We start from the raw sequence: 22,441 nt of genomic DNA on the forward strand, positions 1-22,441 counted from the left end.
AAGAAAACAGAAACATTTAGAACTAGAAAATAGAAACATTTAGAATCTATAAGCTTCCACTAACCTACATACCAAATTAACAGGATAATATTTAAGTCTTCTTTTTTTGTACTACAGACTACTTAGCCTATACTCCTTCCCATCTCCACTGATCATCAACAAATGCAGTCAAATTGACCATTAAAATTTACCCCCTATTAAAAGGAAACCCTATTTTCCACATTTAAATTAATCTGCCTCCTTAAAGCCTATCTAGTTACTACTTTATATATATATATATATATTTTCCCTTCATAGTTAAAATGTTTAAAAATATGTTTGAATTCTATGAAAAGCCTTGCTATTTTAGGATTAGAATGGCAGACAATTATTTGGAAAAAATATTTGTGAATGATAAATGGCAAGAGTGCAGAAATCTGCAAGAAGACTCTTAAGTAATGATACTCTTATTTATCTATGGTGAAAGGAGAGAGTAAAAATCAATTGCAAAATGAACTTTAGTACTTTGTGCAGTTTTGAAAAAATATTGGCACATTTTTAAAACAGTGTTTCTTTGATATTTAGACCACCCTCAGGTGTGCTTCGGAAGTACACCTGGCTCATTGGTTGGGGGATCATTTGGTTTCATGATTTGAATATAGATCCTCACAAATGCAAGGTATGTGGTCCGCCTTTAAATTTACAATCTCATCATAACCAACCCTCAAATTTTTGGTTTGGAAGATAGAAAATTAAAGTTAATAGAGAAATCAGTAGTCAACTACAACTATTTCCAGGTTGACTACAGTTGCCATGCTGAGTCACTAGCTAGTAGAAACTTGTGCCTTCTACTTGAGAAAATAGAAGCTTGTGACTTCTAACTTGAGAAAATGCGGTTTGATTGCAGTATCAAGGAAGATAAAGTGTAGAGAGACCAGAGTCTGATAATCATCCATGTCTTGTTAATTGGGCTACGTTGAAGAAATATTGGAGCTAATATTTAATACTTTATTAATCTAGTAAGAAGATCAGCTACCAACTCAATGTTGTGGATTCCCAACATATGCTGGGCCTCACATCCAGTATTGATGAGAGGGAGAGAAAGATCAAGTTGTGTAATGGTTTTCCCATGGAAGTTTCCTGCAGATTCATAGTATAAAGATGGCAAACATACACCTAATAGTTTTAGTGAAGATCCCTTTCTTTCCACTGAGGTATAGTTGGCCAGGTGCTATAACACTCTGGCATAAAGTTTCTAGGAGTTCAACACATTTTCAGAAAACGAGAATGCTCTCTCTTTTACAAGACAGCTAGGGTAAAGCAACAGCCCAACATCCAGCATCTGTATAAGAGATAGATCTAGACTAGAGACTTTCAGTCCTGAAGAGAGGTGCATATCATGTGATCACCAATTCCAGGATTACTCCTATTTTAAATTTTTATTATTATCATTCATGCCGCTGTTGTTATTGCTATTTTAGTACTGCTAGTAAAAATGACAAAAAATGTAAGATTTAAATATTTTCAGTTCTAGTATCAGGTATAATGATATATGCATATCTCAACATATATTATAAGATAATCACATATTTAGAGAATGCAGAAATATATATATGTACACACAGTCAAATAAAACTTTTCCATAGAACTTTTTTTATATTGCAAACTAAAACTTCCTTACTTATTAAACAACTTCATTTTTCTCAGTTCCCCATAGCTTTTGATAATTATCATTCTATTTCTATTGACCCTATAAGAAAGGTCTTATTTCTATGCTCTGTATTTTATCTCACTTGACTATTACAACTTTTTACTCTTTTTTTCATGAAAATGAATGATGTTTAACCCCTATTTATGAATTTTCCAGTTTTACTTATGCTATTTGCTTTATTTTTATGACAATGATATCAGAAAAGATAGTTTACACAATTCCACCTTTAATTTATTAAGACTTATATTATGAAATCATGCAATGTCAAACCTGAAGAATGTTTCATGAGCAGTAGAAAAGAACCCTTATTTTGGTACTGTTGGGTAGATAGTGAATGTATGAAGATATCAAAGGAGAATGTTTTGGAAAAACTTGGCCATGTGTGAAAGTGTATAGGAGAGTACTAGAAAAATAAGATGTTTAAAGAAAGAAGGAAAAACAAATAAATCCAGGAGATATTGGTGTTAAATTCTATCTGATAGATTTTTTTCCTGTGAAAAATATTCCACTTCTGAGCATGATATGAGCAAGAAAAGAAGCGTCTGTATTTTTAGAGACAGATTATAGGTGTGATTTCAGAAGATAGCAAATAAGGCAAGAGGTTTATTAGGATTATAAAATGAAGCAAAGGCCATAGTTTACATTATACATCTATACATCCCCTAGTGTCTGACAGTTTTAACTACAGGTATAAAGTTGATCTTTGTAGGGAAGCAACCCAGGATTAGTATGTTTTATTTTTCTCCCCAGAATGTTATTTGGAAGAATATTAAAAGAAAAGGCATTTACTCTATAGATTCACATTTTGTCTTTTTTTATTATGGAAAGTATATTAATGATTTCTATGTGTTTTAACTGACCTACAGCACAATACTGAGGTCTTTCCCATACAACTTGATGTAAGACTGTATACTACAAGTGACACTATTAATTGAGGATACTCACCAAGGTAGAGACTGTTACCAGAAAAACTTTCAATGAAATGAAATTAATTTTACATTTGATTTTACTTGGGGTCTTATCCAGCAGTGTTCAGGAACCCTGGGGCTATTCCGCGTGACAAACACTGCCTGATGGTGAGGGCCTTGGTGTTGTTTGCTACAGTGGTGGTTTAGAACCCCATGGTCACTCCCACTAATGCGTGAGGGCAAGGGGGAGTCATACAATGACAGATCAATCACAGGTGCGCCTGCAGAGATGCTCCACCTTTAGTGCTCCACACCTTTTAGCTGTCTCATTTATATATCACACTCTGGGTCCAGATAACACAGAGGTCAAGGTGCTCTCCCTGTACAATGCCAACCCAGGTTTGATCCCTTGTGCCATGTATTGACCCTGAGCATAACTGGGAGTGATCCCTGAGAACCAAGAGTAAACGCTGAGCACAGTCTGGTGTGGCCTGGACACCAAAACAAACAAAGTACACCCTATAAATAAATAAATATAACACTTTGAGGATTCCCCACATTTACTCCTTTTTGGCATATTCTCTTGAGTAAGATATCATCTGACAGGGAAGACAGCAAGTTTCTAAAGTAATTTGGCACTGCAGAGATGAATTTTGATGATAAAGGCACAAGGATGAGGACATTTAAAATCCCTGGTACAAACAGGAAACAAAATTATATTATCATGAGATGCTAATGTCGCTGAAAGATACTTTTTCATATTTTAAATATTTCCTTACTTTGCTTAAATAAATAAGGAAATATTTAAAATGTATTTAATTATACTGAGACATTAACTTGTACATATAAATATTTTCAAATTTTATTCTAGTATGGGCTGGAGCGATAGCATAGTGAGTAGGGCACCTGCCTTGAATGCAGCCGACACGGGTTCGATTCCTCTGTCCCTCTTGGAAGAGCTCAGCAGGCTACCGAGAGTATCTAGCCTGCACGGCAGAGTCTGGCATGCTACTTGTGTTGTATATGATATACCCAAAACAGTAACAATAAGTCTCACAATAGAGACATTACTGGTGCCTACTCGAGCAAATCGATGAACAACAGGATGATAGTGCTACAGTGACAGTGCTATTCTAGTATCTTTATTTTTTATAAATAGTAAAGAATAAATTAATAAATATCTTTCAGCCTTTTTAATTAAAATTTGCATGCTGATATATGTTGCAAATATTAGATGCTGCTTATTTTCTAGTAAAGTATATATTTTAAACGCATGACTAATACATTACAAGTGCTTTAGATTACGTGTGATTCTGCATTTTTAACAATCAGAGCAATTTTGTTGCAGAAACTCTTTATGTAGTTTTATTTGTGCATTTTATCTATACTGTGAAATACTTATACATTATGATATTTTGATGAAAATACCTATATAATATTATTACTTAAAAATATGTAAAATAACTTAATAAAGATTTTTTCTTGCTTTTGAGTTAAATTAATCTTGAAAAATATTTTATTACCTATATTCTTATTAAATGAGATATAAAATTCACTTTTTATTTAAAAGTTATTGATTTTTTTATATTTAAATTCTATTTCCACTTATACTTTATATAGACATAGGTTTATAGAGTTGTTCATGATAATATTATTTTTGCTAAGATAATTTTTTAAGTGACAGTGATGTATAAGATTATATTTCTTTGTTTATGTTTTAACATTTAGGCAAATCTTTAAATTCAGGAGACATGTTTTAGCACAATGTAAGGCTTAAGTTTTCTTTCCATTTTTTTCAAAGTAATCATTTTTTAGCTACAGCTGCTCATATTGAATGATGGCTGCCATAAATTCTCATATACTGAGGTCACTATAGCATAAGTTTTCATATTTGCCTCACAGATTTCTGGAACCTTCTTACAGGATCTTATAGGATCCTACAGGAACAAATTGATGAACAATGGGACAATAGTGCTACAACAGTGCTACAGTGCTCTCTACCTAAAAATATAGAAAATCTCTGGTTCATAATTTTTTTCTACACCTTGTCAGTATGTGACATATCTCCCCTACACATATATATGTACATATATTTATTTGTCTTCAGTTTCTAGCATTATTAATCACACTGAAATGAATAAAACTTTACATATTAAATCTTGAATAAAAGTTTAACTCAACATTATTCTGAACTGATATTCATGAGTGAAGAACATGTACATTTGTAATATTGATGTATATTATCAAATTACACTTCTTAACTTTTATAATTTTCTGATCTCATTAATAGCAGATGCAAGTGTTTCTGTCCCCTATCAACAGTGGGAGGTGAATAATATTTGGATGCTGCAATCCCAGGAGTAAGAAATATATATCATCATAGTTTTAACTTGTAGTATAAAGCAGTTTTGGTTATTGTTCTCAGAAAACACCTGTCCTGTTTTCTAAACATGTTTTGGAAGCATGTGCATTTTTCCCTAAAATCTACTAAGTCCTAGCCTTTGTCTCTTTTCATTGGGTATTTGCATTTATTTTACTTTATTTTTTATCAGCTCTTATAGTATTATCATTCGGGGGATCACCTTAATAAAGCCAGCAGGGTTGGTTGCAGAGAATGAGACAGTTAACAGCTGTTTATAAAGGCAGCAGCAAGCTAGCCTTGACATCTCCAAAGACGACCTTCCCCTTTAAACATTCAGCCTTTGGGGCTGGAGCAAAAGCACAGCAGGTAGGGCGTTTGTCTTGCACATGGCCGACCCGGGTTCGATTCCCAGCATCCCATATGGTCCTCTGAGCACCGCCAGGGGTGATTCCTGAGTGGAGAGGTGGAGAACCAGGAGTGACCCCTGTGCATTGTCAGGTGTGACCCAAAAAGAAAAAAAAAAAACATTAAGCCTTCATTCCCCCAGTTAATTCCGTCATTAATACTACTTGTCTTGAGTTAGTACAAGGAACGAAGGATAAACTGTTAATTTAGCTGTGAGAATAGCCTTGAGACTATGAAAACATTCTACTCTTTTTGGTAGGAATCTCCTCGCCAGGCTACTGGGTTGCAGCCCCCATTCACGTTATCTAGGCCTAGCGGGTCACTTCCTGCCAGATCAAAACTCTCCCTTTATATGCATAGACCTTAATTTTCCTTAGAACATTTCCTACTATACCCATGTTTATAGCTTAGTGACCTTTTTTAAGCTTGCTTTATTCAGAATACTGCCCAGATCTTAAAGCCTGCGTTTGTGAGGTGAGTTAGGGCACGGCAGTGTCCATTTGTCCTTGATTGGAGATGTAGATATTTGTACCAAATTATACATTGTCTTTGTCATTAAACATATTTTATATACTGAACTTGATCCATTTATATTGGCTACTAAAACTATGGCATCCTAATTTATAATAGAATGCTCTTCTTAGCATCTTATCCTTAAAAATTTTATCCTTAAAAATACATCTGGGGGAGGAGGGGGGAGGTATACTGTGATTCTTGGTGGTGGAATATGTGCACTGGTGAAGGGGTGGGTGTTCAAGCATTGTATGACTGAGACTAAAACCGGAAAGCTTTGTAACTTTCCACATGGTGATTCAATAAAATAGTAAAAAAAAAAATACATCTGAGACTTTGATACATTTGAAATTTATCCTAGTATAATCTTAATTATTCCATTAAAAATACAAAAGGCTTTACAGTTTTCTAAAACCATAATTAAAATGTGACTACCTAGTTCATAATTTGTCATATTAAGACCATATAATGACATACTAATTTTCTATGTATATTTGAATCTGTTTCAGTTTTTTCTGTCCGGGTGCATTTATTTCTTTACTTTTGAATTAGAATCACATCTCTTAGTTTAATGAGATCTTACAGTTAATTTCAATGAATGCATGGTCATTTTCCTTCCATTTTTCTGAATGCTCCTTATTGTGTTATCTATATGGATTCTCAATGTCTTCTTTAGTTACTGAGAAAGTCTGTTAATGTTTTTATTGGAATTAGCTATAAAGAACAAATTAACTTAAGCAAATATGTTTATGAGGACAAATTTTTTATTCCTAAAACATATAATAGATAACTGTTCAGATCTTTTTGTCTTTCTGTATCACTATAAAATATTTTAGGCCTGGAGATATAGCTTGCTTGTATATCATTTTTGAGCTCAACTTCTGTCACTGTAATTTTAAAAAAAAGCATTTTGGAGTAGTCCTTACTTAGACATATATATGCATTTGATGTTTTCCCCAGATAATTTGTCTCTTTTATTGCCACTATATATAGATACTTCTTTCATTATATATTGTATTTAAGGACCATTTGTCCCTATAAAGTCTATTATATTGTTATGTTAATCTCATATTAAATACTTTCCTATTTTATTGTCAGTCAAAACATAATTACTTTATACTGAATTTTCAGCATACAGTCATAATAATTGACATATTGACAGTGTCAATTTTTTTAATTTCATTTATTTAGTTATTTATTTTTTCTGGTAAGGGAGGCCAGTTATACCTGTTGATACCTGGATAGCCACACCTTGGGGTACTCCTGGATCAGGACCCAGCGAACCATATGAAGTTCTGGGGTATAACCTCCTTAATACAAGGCTTAGACTATAGCTTGTTTGTGCTCTCTGTATTCTTGTCTTTCTTGCCAAAGCTTATGAGTGGTGTTTTTATGTTTTTTCTAATTGTGTATGTATCAATACTCCATAGTATTTCACATAGGATTTTCATTATTATTATTATTTAACTCGTTTACCTAATATTTTTTAAAGATCGATTCTTCTTTAACTGACTCTGTGATGTTGGTTTGGGAGAGGATGGCTATTTTAGTTTTTTTTTTATAACTTTCACAGAAATTGTAACAAATTTAATGGAGTTTCCTTTCCTAATATGAATGATTACCTTTGCTTTTGGTTGATTGGCTTTGTGTGAGGTCATATGTAGAGATGTTTGGGGTCATTTCATGTTGTTTTATAGACCACGTGATATTGGAGATAGAACATGGTATTTCTTCTTGCAAAGCAAGCAATGGAGCATTAGAGACATCTTTCCAGCCCATATTTCAGTGGGTTTTAGGTATTACATTTTTAAGCTACATAATGTGAATGCATATATTGCATATCTAATATTTCTATATATGTATGTTTAAAATAACTTGATTATTCTGAATTAAATATATTTAATTATTTTATCATATAAATATTTCCAAGAATCATGTATTCCTTTGTTTCAGAGACACTTTTGTTTTCCAATTAGTTGAATTGTGCTTTTGTATTTATGAAGATATTTCTCTTGTTTGTGTCTAGATCAAATCATTTAGAATTTAGTATTTGCTATATTTAATATGTTTAAGTTTAAGACATATTTATCTCAAAATATTAATATTATAAAATGTCAAAATATTAAAATAAAAATCAGTGCTACATTAAGCATCAATTTAGCTCAAAATTTTAATATTAGAAAAATTATGTTACATATTTATTTGGATAAAACATTTCTGATTTTGGTTGATATAAAGAATATTAGAAAGTTTTAGATTTTGTTCTACTAATTTACTTAAATTTCTTGGTGAAAGTAGCTTTTTATTGAGTTTGCTCCAACTTTTTGTCACAAAAGAATGTTTTTTACGAATCTGTGTCTCATTTGTATTTTAAGCTTAACATCTATTTTTCTACTTAATTATGTGTCCTAGACAAGTTAATATTCTTTTCATATCTATTTTTTCACCAGTTAAATGTAAATGCTAAAATCTGTCACAAAAAGAAATAAAAATTTGAAAAGCACATACATATGTGTATCTGCATGTCGATCTTTCTATCAATATTGCCATCCATCTGTATGTCAGCCTGGTTTATAACTTCAAAAATAAATGACAGAGGTTGAAAGATTATATAGCACATAGAATGTTTGTCTTCCTTGTGGTCGACAGGGATTGAATTTCCTAACACCAGGTATGGGTATCCAACAGAAGTGATCCCTAAGCACAGATCCTGAAACATGATGTCAACACACATGATTGTGCCCGCACCCCCAATAAAACAAAACAAAGTCTTAGATCCCTAAATATATAATAATTAGAAATCACTGATAATGACTTAAATGCCATTTTAGAACATCATCAGCTATGTCATTATCGTATACTCCACATGTTGATTAAAATATTTTGGCTATATCTTTTCCTTTGATTTGAACATCTTGGTTATTAAGAAAATAATTGAACTGATTTTAGTTTTAGCATTTTATATATATATATATATATGTTTTTTTAAAAAAACTATTTTATAGCCAAGATCTGGAAACAACTTGAGTGTCCAATAATGAGTGGTTAAGGAAATTTTAGCAAACATACAGAATTAAAAACTACTCTACTATATGATAAAAAAAAAAAGTTTTGCATTCTGCTGCAACTTGGAAGGAGCTGGAGAGAGTCAAGTTAACCATGTCAGTTGGAGAAAAACAAATACTGGATGAACTCATTCATATGAGTACACAGAAATAAGAAAACGGAAAGGCAGTGTCCAGTGAAAACATACTTTCAGTGACAACAGAACTGAGTCTAAATAAAAAAGTGTGTGTCTGGAAAGTGTGGGGTGGAGGGTGGGGAGTTGATGAGTGAGAGACTGAAACAGTGATAGGAGTGAAGGGACCTAGGAACTTGGCGGGGAGGGGGTGGGGGAAGGCATTCTGGTATGGTGTAGTAGACCTATGCCTAAGCGATAAATGCTGACACTATTGCAAACCACACACACTAATAAAGTTTTTGTCCTTTCTTCTGTTTTTTTTATGGACCAAACCTGACTGTTTTCAGAGCTTACTCCTGGCTCTGCACTTAGGGAACACTTCTTGTGGGCTTGGGGGACCAATTGGGGTATCAGGGATTGAAACCATCTCAGCCATATGCAAGGGAGCGCCTTACCGTCTTCACTGTTTTTCAGCCACAAACGTTTAATAATTTTAAGTTAAAAAACATTTTTATACTTTTTTCAAACTCTTTAGTGACTTTAACATTTGAATTGCTTGTTTTGAGTTTTAAAGACACTTTCAAATTATACATTTTATTCTTACAAAAAATGCCATAAAGAAATACAAGTAACACTTCTAAAATTCTGATGCTTTTAATATATGCATGACTTATTTTTTAAAAGCTTCTTCAACCAAAACAGTTATGGTATCTGAGACAATTATAGTGTTATAACATCATCCACCTAGCCCCTATTTTGTTAAAAAAAAATAAATTGCTTTGGATGATTGATTATTTCCTCAGTGTAAAACTTAATTTTAGATCAATTGTGTACATCATATAGATGGCAACATATTAAGTAATTTTTTAGAGCTTTAGCAAGGATTCTGTTTACACATGGCCCGTGATGGTTGAGTCTATGAAGTTCTAAATCTCTAAAAATATAAATAACTGAAATAAGTACAAAAATTTGGAAAAATAAAAATGGGAAGATTTTAGAGAATATGAAACTCAAAGAACACTTAATCTCAATACATGACAGAAACTTTAGTTGTTTGGGATCCTCCTAACTAAAAAATGTGTTAAAAGGAAATTATATTTTTAAATTCTGTTTTGTGGATTACACCCAGTCATACTCATGATTTCCTCCGAATTCTGTGCTTAGGGATCAGTCCTGGTGGGACTTAGAAGGGCCATGTGTGTTGTCAGGGAGAACTGGGTCTACCTTGTACAAGGTTTTACCTCGCCCTCTATATTCCCCCTCCAGCCCCATAAAAGGCAATGAAATTAACTACAGTCCACTGAAATAATGGTTTCTGTTTTGAAATAATCTACTATATCTATTTAACAGAATACAGTTTGGGCCTTAAAATCGATACCCCAATAATTTAAGTATGGAATAATGAACAAAAAGGTTTTTATTATAAATGTCACATATTTTTAAAAAACTATTATTAAATCCAAAACCCAACATTGTGACTATCACATTCATAGTGCAGATGTCAGAAAAATTATATTTTCAGAAATACTTAAGTAAAAATATAAAGCATATACTAAAAATATACAAAGATTAATAAAAGATGAAGGGAAATGATACTTATAATAATCTTATATTCTGTAAAATTATATCCACTCTCAGGAAAATTAGTTTTAAAAGAAGAATAAATGAATACCCTTCCACTGTTTTGTTTAGTCTTGATCTATTATTACAAAAATAAAGAATCCAAGGTCAAAACATTTGTACGTTGTTATGGCCTTCTTAGATATAGGTACTAAGAATTCTATACAAGACAGCTTCTAAGAAAGTCATCTTAAGAGGTAGAAATTTGCTTGCACATATGTTTAAACTCCATGACAAAAATATACTTGGGGAGAAAAAATATTATTACTAACCACATGGTTATAGTGATTTTTAATGATACATTAGTTGAAGGGCCATATTTTATCTTAACATAAACATTTGAGCAACAAAGATTCATGTAGATATGTGGTGTTTGATATTGGGACTTTTCTTTAGGTTCTTTGAAAAGGGAATTAGAGAGATATAGAGACAGAGGAGAGAGAGAGAGTGCTTAACGGGCTGAACACATGCATTAAGTGACAGAGCCTATTTGATTTCATGAACCATATAGTCCTCTGAGTACACAACAATTGTATCCTCACCCCTTTACAGCCTCTCAAGCATCTCGGGGTGTGGCTCAAACAAACTAGCAGTTAATTAGAAGGAGAAACAAAAGCAGAATGAGCTCTCTGAAGGATATATAGATGAATAGTAAATGGTCAAAAGCAACTGACCCTTAAAATCAATAAGCAGAATGGAGTTTTCTATGGCAGTGAGATAAGCATGTGGGGGGTAACCCCATGACAATGGTGGAGAGAAATGAACTCTGGTGAGGGGAATATGTAAGGTTGGAATATTTTATGCATAAAACTCTATCATAAACAGTATATATAAATAAATAGAATGTATAAAGCACTATGTTGAGTATCAAACCCATAGTAATATTTTAGTAAATATTAGGTGATTTTAATGGTGGTTTTAGAAATTGAACTTCTGATACATATCTCCGCATGGAAGTAAAGAATTTGAGGTATAAATAAAATTTATTATAACCATTTAATAGGTAGAATTTCTGAAGTGGCTCCACAAAGTTGTACAGGTGCTGTCTCAGAAACTTGTTGACAATATGAATTATCACCTTTGTGATCATGTTATGTGTTATGACTTCGTTGACTCTGAGATAAAGCAATAACCCTGGGTTACCTGGGTAAGTCGAATGTAATCACAAGAACCCTCAAAAGAAGAAAGCTTTTGCTGGCTGATGTCAGAAATAGTCAGACAGATTTGAAGTGTGAAAATAATTCAGTGTCCTTGTTTTCTAAACCCAGAAGACTAGAAAGAAAGTGAGTAGAGTCCACTGTCAGCAGCAGATCCCAGTTGACAGCCAGCCAGGAAATATGGACTTCAGCTTTTACAATTGAAGGTAAATAAATTCTGCCAACAACCTGAATGGACTTGGAACATTGTTCTGCTTTCATGGAAGAATCTCACCCCGGGAACACATTGATCTCAGCCTCACAATCCCTGTTGAGCCTATTCAGACTTTTGAGCCAAAGAAACTAAAATAATGAATGTTATTTTATTTTTTAATTTATAATAATAATGTGTATTACACATCTATAAAAACTAAAACCAATATACTGAGACCAGGAACAGAGTGTGAAGTTTAGTGTCTGCCCCCAAAATCAAACATTAACACCAAATGCCCTCCTAAACAGCACCAAATATAGCTCTGGAAGCCTCAGAGAACTGCTGCCTGGCCTTAGAGAGTCGGCATCACTGTATAATCTGAGCAGCATCCTTGGCCCTGTCAAGCTAGTCAGTGGAACATTGCTGGCATTAACCCCAAGACCCCTGATTACCACTTGGGAGGCCCCCGAAATGCAAGACATCAGGTTATGTTTATTTGATGGCATTTTAATATTTGACTTCTCATAGCTGAAGTTCTTATAGATTCAATATAAATTCAATATAAATTATTTGCTAATTATAAGTGACTTCATCTAAGTTGATATGTTCAGATTTTAGAGTACAAAGGTTTCTAAAGGAACATAGTCTAGGATGAAGAGAATGTGGCTATAGAGAATCACTTCAATGAGTTTTGATAATTTCTAACACTAAGATCTGTCGCCATTGACTACTAAAGGATCAGTAAAAGGATTTGCAATGCATGAACATCAAGTAGCATTAGCGGGTGTAAAAGTTATGTCCTGCAACTATCTATATTCTATCATTCTCATGCAATCTACTAGATAAAATTTATTTTTGCATCATTAATCTCTCATTCAACCACTTATTTAATATGCACAACATTTTTAAGGGGAAAAAATTCTTATGACTGCAATGTAAATTCCTGAATAGTGCCATAGAGACTGAGCATTCAACAGAATAGCTAGCATTTTAGACCTTCTAATTCCAAATTTTCATATCTGGTACTCTACTGTCTCCTTAGTCTACATTCTATATTACAGAACAGGGTAAGCATATACTTTATCTTGCAGTTTAACATAGGATCATGATTAGTTATAAGCACTCTACACTTGTAGATGTGCTCTTGATTACTTCCAAATAAATATTTTACTGGATAATGTTTAACAGGAAAGGAAGATTATTTAAGACTAGTGACTATAAAGCAAAGAGCCTGAACCCAATTCTACTTGTATGCTTGAGATATTCAAGGGTTGGGGTGAGAAGATTTTCAGTTATATGTAATTTTTTAAATAGGTAATTGGCTTTATATAAAAAGGAGAAAATATAGCAATAGATTTATAATTAGGAGAAAGATTCCCTAAAAGATAGGCTCCTATAATATCACTCCGATAAAGATGGAGGTAAAGCACTTTATGTTTTTGATGATTGCATCTTAAGATGAATGATTCGTAATCCTTGAGAAAAGTATTAATCTATTGTAAAACTGGCAAGAAACTTCCAAACATATTTAAATTTGCAAGGGAAAAGTAATAATTTTAATTTTTCTAAATTAAATATTTTAATAGAAAGGAGGTAAGGCACTTTAAGACAATAAGAAGCTTATGTTGAGCTTGGTCAAGCTGAATGAGACAGTGCTGTCTGAATCATTGATACAACTTTTGATTCACTACAATTTTCAGAATCTACATGTTTTGAAACATCCACTACATTTTTCAAAATATCTATTTTTAAAAGAATGTATGCAAATACAAGCATAAGTAAGTTTTGTAGGAACTCAATAAGGGTGACAAACAGATTTATATAAATAAAATTTTGAGAATGAAAAAACCCTCATGTCATGTAGAATTAGTTTGACTTTTCTCCAAATGCTTTCTTTATACATTTTTCTTACCCACATAAAAATCCAGACAGTAATGTGGGAGACATGTCTCAAGGAGCTTGTGATATTGCTTTTTATATGGGTTTGATCCCTAGTATGACACAGTACTTGAAACATCTCATGGAGTGATGTTGAGCACTGAGCCTGGAGCAGATTCTGGTTATATTGTATGCATACCCAAAATTATATTGATACAAAATTAGATAAAGCTATAATGTTGTCTTTTAGCATGTTCACTTCTTAAGATAATGACTTTTTTGCCTATTTGCTATTAAAATAATATCTATTATATTTATTCCATTACTAGGGAACAGGAAAAGAAATTCTAGATTTATTCATCTTCATTCTCAATCTAATGTTTTAGTCATTAATTTCAAAGACTCCAAACTGTCATATTTTCAGACTTAATTTTTCTTTAAGTATAAGCTCTTAAAACTCATAGAGCCATAATGAATCAATAGATGAAATATAACATAATAAAATATAATACAGGAAGCTTTATGTATAGAGCATTTATCTCCAGAGAGACCAAGTAACAATTCGAACAATTGTCTTCCTAGAATACAAATTATTCAGTTGTTTTCAATTATTTACTTTACAGTGGTCCACCATATATTTTCATTTTGAGTCACCAGACAAAAAGAGAAACATACTTGGTTTTGAGTCCCAATATTTCCTCTTTGAGCAATGCTACACCATAAGCCCTTTTAAAAAGATGAAGTTCTTTATAATATGTGATCATAATAAGTCTATTATATTAAAGATGGAATAATATGTCTTTTCAATTGAATATATGGAGGTCTTGGTATTCAATTGAAATTGAACTTTATATGGTATCATATAAAGTTATGAAATTTATAACAATAATTACCAAAATTCCTAAGAGGATATCTTTTAATAAATAATCATTATTATAATCTTATTTAAGGCAGAGATCTTTTTATGTCTTCCCCTGTTGATATATTTTCATTTCCACACAAACTGAATATTTAGGTCACCTCTAGGAAAGTAATGTTGACTATTTCACAGGAGCATACATTTTTTTTTCTTGAGGAGTATACCTTTTTTTTATTCTTTAATTAACATATTTATTAAAGACCAAACTGGTAGAACCCAGAAGGTATTTCTTGGACAAAAGGGAAAAATACTCAATATGTTTTTGTTTTAAAGCTTGCCAGATGCCACTCATTAATTTGTGATTGAGAGGTAGCCAGCATGTTTTTTGTTTTTTCTTTTCTAAAAATTCCTATCCGGGTCCATCCTTTATCATTATTATTATTATTAATGAATCACCGTGCAGGTACAGTTACAGATTTACATATTTTTGTGCTTGTGTTTCAGTCATACAATGCTCAAGCACCCATCCCTCCACCAGTGCCCACTCTCCTCCACCGATGATTCCAACATCTCTCCCACCTCCTTTTCCTTCATCCCCCCCCCACCGCACCCCCCCTCTGTGGCAGGGCGTTACCTTTTGTTGTCTTTCTCCTTTTGGGTGTTGTGGTTTGCAATGGAGGAATTGGGTGGCCATGGTGTTCAATTTATAGTCTGCTTTCAGCACATCTCTCCCATCCCGAGAGGGTCCTCCAACCACATTTTAGTTGGTGTTCCCTTCTCTATCTGAGCTGCCTTTTCCCCAGCATGTGATGCTGGCTTGGAAGCCATGGAGCAAACATCCTGGTACTTATTTCTACCATTCTTGGGTGTAGTCTCGCATTCTGTTGTTTTATATTCCGCAGATGAGTGCAATCTTTCTATGTCTGTCCCTCACTTTCTGGCCCATTTCATTTAGCATGATACTTTTCATGCTGATCACTTATATGCAAATTTCATGACCTCATATTTTCTAACAGTTGCATAGTATTCCATTGTGTAGATGTACCAAAGTTTCTTTAACCAGTCATCTGTTCTCAGGCACTCTGTTCTTTTCCAAATTCTGGCTATTGTAAACAGTGCTGCAATGAACATACAGGTGCAAATGTCATTTCGACTATACTTTTTTGCCTCTCTGGGTATATTCCCAGAAGTGGTATTGCTGGGTCAAATGGGAGCTCAAATTCTAATTTTTTGAGAAGCGAACATATTGTTTTTCAAAAGGGCTGAACCAGTGGGCATTCCCAGCAGCAGTGTAGGTGGGTCCCTTTCTCCCCACCTCCACGCCAACAGCGGTTGCTTTTGTTCTTTTGGATGTGTGCCAGTCTCTGTGGTGTGAGGTGGTATCTCATAGTTATTTTTATCTGCAGGAATAGCTAAAGCAATTCTCTTTATTTATCGAAAAAGACAATGGGGAGGCATCACGCTCCCCAACCTCAAACTCTACTACAAAGCGGTAACATTTAAAACACCATGTTACTGGAACAAAGGCAGAGCTGCATACTAATGGAACATGGTGGAATATCCCTACGAACAACCCCAAATGTATGATCATCTAATCTTTGATATGAGAGTAAGAAATGTGAAGTGGAGTAAGGAAAGTCTCTTTAACAACTGGTGCTGGCAAAACTGGACAACCACATGCAAAAGAATGGGCCTAGACCTCAACGTAACACCATGCACAAAAGTCAGATCAAAATGGATTAAAGACCTCAACATCAGACCACAATCCATAAGGTACATTGAAGACAAGGTCAGCAAAACCCTCCATGATATTGAAGCTAAAGGTATCTTCAAAGATGACATGCAACTGAGCAACGAAGTGGAAACGGAGATAAACACATGGGACTATATTAAACTAAGAAGCTTTTGTGCCACAAAAGACACAGTGACCAGAATAAAAAAGACAATCTACAGAATGGTAAAGGATATTCACCCAATACCCATCTGATAAGGGTTTGATATATTGAGGAGTATAGCTTTAATTTCAATGCTTTCCTCCAAATTTTCTTTCTTAATAATCACCTCTCTGTCATATTTACAAGCTCCATTTCCAAGGGCCATAAAAACACAAAGCAATGATTAATTTGAAATAAATATGTGCCTTTAGACATATTTATGTTTATAAACATAGACTTTATATCTCAAACTTTCAAATAATTATGTAAATTAACAAAGTGAACAAATTCTAATCCCATATTGATTCTTTTATTACCACGGTAATTATTTTCACAGTGCAATGACATTTAGTCTCACAATGTTGACCTGGATTTACTAAGGTGTTTGGAGAGACTTACAATGATGTTTGTATATTTGTATGTCATACGTCAAGCACTAGAGATTTTATTTTATAGTTATGATGAAAAATTATGGATCTCAAAATACTATGAATGGAATGTCATCATTCAATCCAGTTTTGAATAGAAATTTTCAGAATCCCAATAGTAACAATCTTGTCACTTTTCAGCCATCAACACTCAACTTTTGACTTGGGCACTGAAAATTAGACATCTAAAATTCATGCTTCTAGAATTCCCAGAAAGTGATTCACAGAAAAACCTAATATATAGACTGAACCATAATATATTTTTGTATGCAAGATTATTTATTCTAATATAATTATAGTATTGAAATAAATATACTTTGTTTCATATAATATATTTGTATACATTGATAAGTCTAAACTAGGTAACACTATCTTTTTAATTTCACCCCATATTTGTGTTTGCTAAGTAAGTCTTACTTTTCAATAAAATAACCTCTGCAATTTTCTTAAATATAGAGTTATGTAAATCAAGTTGATCTCACTGGGTTGAACTTTATACGAAACATCATCCCCTGATTCTTTCCACTTTGTACTTACTTTGTTCTGGGAAAACCTCCCAAAGCAATGATCAGTGGGTCCAGGGGCCTCTCCTGTGATTCTTCACTAACTGGGCTGGTGGTTCAGCAATAAGGGCCAAGAATGACCTACTGCTTAGGCCTTGTGGTGCCTATGATGTGAAGGAATATCAAGAGTACCCATAAATTCCCAGGAGACCATGTTGCTTCCTAAAATCCAGAGTAATTCTGTGGGCAGTTGAGCTGGAGGCATAGTGGCAGCTATTGGGTGTGAATGCAGCTACCAGAGCTTTGGAAGGGCGAGAACTTGGCCTGACCCACTCAGAGATTGCCGTGTAGGTCTAGGTCTCAGTAAGGACTGAGTATCTAAGAAACTTTTGCGGCTAGTTGATCTCTTTCAAGATTTGTTTAGGAGTCTTCAAAACAGAGCCAATAGATGAGTTTACATGGCTACAGCTGTGGGATGTGGTGTGGCTGCTAGAGTTTCAAGTAGTATGGGGAAGTGTGAAGAGGTTGTCTGACTCTGAGAAGGCCTGGAGTTTTCAACCAAAAACCCCAGCGTAACTGAATTTTTCAGCAAGGTAGCATTTCTGTGGAGTTCATTTGTGAGGTGTTAGACAGCCTCAAATTGAGAGTGGTTTTTTTTTAATTCAAGTAAGATGAGTTTATATATATCTAAATGTATATGCTTTAAGAGGTACAATATTGCAACAAGAATTCCACCACTGAAATGCTAGTATCCCTATAACCCAGTCCATTAGACATTTTTGGAAGGCACTTATATTCAACGTATACAACCTTTGCAGCTCCTCTGTACTTTAGTAACCAAAGTTATGTGATCAAGTATATTTTGTTTACATTAAGCATGGTTAGCTTTTCTAAATCCCATATGAGTAATATTATAGACATTTGTCCTTCTAATTCTTACTTATTTTATGTACCATGGTATCTTCAAATGTATGCATTGTTAAAAAAAGAAAGATTTCCTCTTTGCTTGTAGTTGATATTATTCTATTTGGTCAATATTCTATAATTACTATATCCACTCATCTATTCTTGGTCATGTGGCTTGTTTTCAGACCACAAATTTATATTTTAGTCTTTTTTAGATCAATCTGTGGGAGTAGCATTGCTAAATCATAAATTAGTACTATATTTAAATAATTAATCAATTAATTATTTCTGTGTCTGGGGCCAGACCTGGCTGTATTTATGGTTTACTCCTGGCTCTTTGCTCAGGGATTAAACTTGATTTTGTCTATGGGGCTGGAGCAATAGTACAGTGGGTAGGGCATTTACCTTGCACGTGGCCTACCCAGGTTCAATTCCCAGCATCCCATATGGTCCTCTGAGCACCTCCAGGGGTGATTCCTGAGTGCAGAGGCAGGAGTAACCCCTATGCATTGCCAAGTGTGACTCATAAAGAAAAAAAAAAAACTTGAATATGTCTTTCTGTTGAGCTCTGCTGGTAGAGACTGGGAATATTATATACTGCTTCATAACTGCTACTTAATACTAGTTGTGGCAGATAGTTGACAGTACTACTTACTGAACTGAAAATGCATTGTTAAGGTCCAGAAAAGCAAAAATTGAAGATGCTACCCTTTCTATAACCTCAAGATGTATCCTATTTTCTATTTTCTACAGTTATTTGTTAGTTTTGCATCCCATCACTTTATTATATCGGTTCATTGTTTCTAAAAATCTGGAAAATGTTTAGGTTGTTCTATATTATCTGGAGATAGTGGTAGTTTGATTTTTCTTTTCCTGACTGAATCCTTTTAATTTTTTTTCTTGCTTAATTGAATCCAAGTATAAGGTGTTTGCACTGCAAAAATAAATAAATAAATAAAAAGCTAAATTGATACCTTACTAATTGCGGAAAAAAGTATTTGCAAACCATACATAGATTAAATACAAAAAGTGTTTATTTTCACGTATTATCAGAGAAATACAAATTAAGGTATGTTTATAGTGAGGCACCAGTCCCCATCAGTGACCAATGTCAAAAAGTGTGGAAATAGCCATTGTGTTGACAGGAGTGTTATCTGACTCAATATCTATTGGAAAGTGTGGAAAAATTCCCAAAACCCATACAAATAGGATTAACATATAACACAGTGACTTATTCCACACCTTGGCATCTATCCTAAGAACACTATTAAATTGGAGAGTTATATGCATATCTATCTTATTTTATTTTATTTTTGACGTAGAAAGATATAATTATATATTTTAGTTGTATAGGATTAGTGTAGGTTTCTCAGTATATAATTATAATTTTAAACAAGTCTACATGAATTGTTCTTTATATTGCTTATATGTTTAAGATGGCTTCTTAAATAAATTCTAATATTGAAGTATATTAGTCTGTTACATTATTATTTGCATTCATATTGAAAAATTATAATCTCAAATAATTTGCAACACTGATAGGAATATAATTTTTTAACCTCCAGTGGGAGACATCTGAATCTCAGGCTAAAGTGACAAGCACACTAGTGAATAATAATAAAAACCAGCTACCAGACCTTTTTATATGCAAGTCATTCACCAAGAGATCAAAACGTGGAAAGTATAATACTCCTACCAACATTTCTTGTTGAATTAATACCCAGGTGAGTTCTTCTGAAATAGTGCAATTGTATCTTAGCAAAAACAAGAAGCAGTAAAGCATCATACTTATTAGGATCCAATTTGCCACATCAGCAGTCAAGTGCTTCAATTTCTCCCAGTGGTGAAGGCAAGGGAAAAGTAGGGATAGAGAAATTTAAATTAAATTCATAGTGCAGTACACATTTGAAATTCAATATTGACAGCTCTAATTACACCTGCCTTACTATCATAAGTTCATCATGTGAGAGTAAAAGATTAAAAATTACTTTACACATTTATTAAAAGAAATGTTATTCTTTTTCTGCTGTAGTTTTTCACCCCTCTTCTTCCCACTAAATGTATTTATGATGGAGTTGTTTGGGTTTTGGAAAAAAGAGGGTTTATTGTTTTCTTAAACATATACACAAACATACAAAGTATGAAAGTATACAATTAGAAAGTGACAGTACATTTAAATATACTAATTAAAATACAAAGAGAGAAAAGCAGCAGTGTTTGCTGATGTAGTAGAAGACGGGAAAAGTATTTGCAACAGCTGCCTGTCCTTCGGCAACTACAGGACCAAGATGACTGCCCTCCTTTATCCAGATGTATCTATTACATCTTCCAGAAAGGCAATGGAGAAGGTTATCCACAACTTCTTCTCAGATCTCTTCAATAGCCATGTCCACCTGCCCATTACCAAATTCCGTAGGATGGATTTGTCGTTCCCAGCGTTCTCCCTTATGAAATCTGACACACCATTTCATAGGTAAAGAAGCATATAGCACCCGGTCCAGACAAGGTCAGACCCGAATACCTGAAGAATCTACCGCCAGTACTTGTCAATACACTGGCTCGGCTCTTCACATGCTACCTGTCTGAGTGCAAGATTGTGTTTCAATGGAAAACCAGCAGGACCATCCTGTTGTACAAGAAGGGAGACATCCACGACATGAGCAACTATCGCCCAATCTGCCTGTTGTCTGCCATCTGAAAGTTCCTCACTCGAGTCAAGCACCTATGTGAGCAAGTAGAGTCCTGAAAAGGATTCAGCATGATTGACCATATCCACACGGTGACCAACCTCATTGAGGTTTCACGAGAGTTCAACATGCCACTCTGTCTAACGTTCATCGATTTAAAGAAGGCCTTTGATTCTGTTGAGATTGAAGTGGCCACCGAAGTCCTAGACAAACAAGGAATCCAAACTCAGTATATCAAGATCCTCCATGAGCTGAATTACGGATTCAGCATCAGGATCTCACCATTCTACAAGGAAGTGATGATGACATAAAGAGAGGGGTTTGGCAGGGGTTTCACCGAAACTCTTCAGTGCCATCCTCGAGAACGTCATGTGACTATTGGAATGAGAAGGAATGGAAGTGAAGATAGACGTTTGGCAACTACAACACATCCACTTGGCTGATGACATCCAGCTCATAACACCAAACATTAGCCAAGTGGCACGGATGCTAGCTAACATTGACCATGAGTGTGGAAAGATCAGACTGCAGCTAATTCTCACGAAGACAAAGTTCATGAGAAGCACACTCGTTCCTGATGTTCCATTTGCTTTCAATGGAACAATCATCTCTGAATAAAACAGTTATGTTTACGTGGGTCAAGAACTCAACATGATGAATGACTTGGCACCAGAACTGGGCAGGAGGAAGAGAGCAGCATGGAATGGCTTCAAAAGCATTGAAGAAGTTGGCACATCTTTTTGACTCCACTGTTCTTCCTGCACTAACATAGGCCTCAGAGACCTGGGGCCTACAAAAACAGGATGAGAATGCTGTTTGGGTCTCCCAAAGAGGAATTGAAAGAGCTTTGCTTGGGTTATCACATTTCATTTAAGTGAGAGAAGGAATAAAGAGTTCCAACCTCTGTCAATGATCGAGGAGCAGGGAAGCTGCCTCATTTGCCAAGGCGTTGAAGATCAGATGGGCCAGGCAAGTAGTGCAATTTGGACATGACTGCTGAACTAGAACCATTAACGACTGGATTCCGCAGGATGTCAAAAGAATGCCTGACCGCCCACCTACAAGATGGTCAGACTTCTTCATCAAAACCCTAAAGGAATGGTTTGAGGCTCTTTGTGTTCGTGGAGCAAGCAGATGCCATTGTACTACACTAGCATGCAACAGGGACGAATGGAGACATTAGTGGTGCCTGCTCAAGAAAATCAATGAGCAAGGAG

The 22,441-nt window shown here is 34.3% G+C and overlaps 1 pseudogene; it reads left to right on the plus strand.

The window, feature by feature from the left end:
* Positions 1 to 21,193: 21,193 nt before the first annotated feature.
* Positions 21,194 to 22,020, plus strand: LOC129400917 (uncharacterized; annotated as a pseudogene).
* Positions 22,021 to 22,441: the final 421 nt, after the last annotated feature.

Source organism: Sorex araneus, chromosome 1, assembly GCF_027595985.1.
Source record: "Sorex araneus isolate mSorAra2 chromosome 1, mSorAra2.pri, whole genome shotgun sequence".
In the NCBI taxonomy this organism is placed as follows: Eukaryota; Metazoa; Chordata; class Mammalia; order Eulipotyphla; family Soricidae; genus Sorex; species Sorex araneus.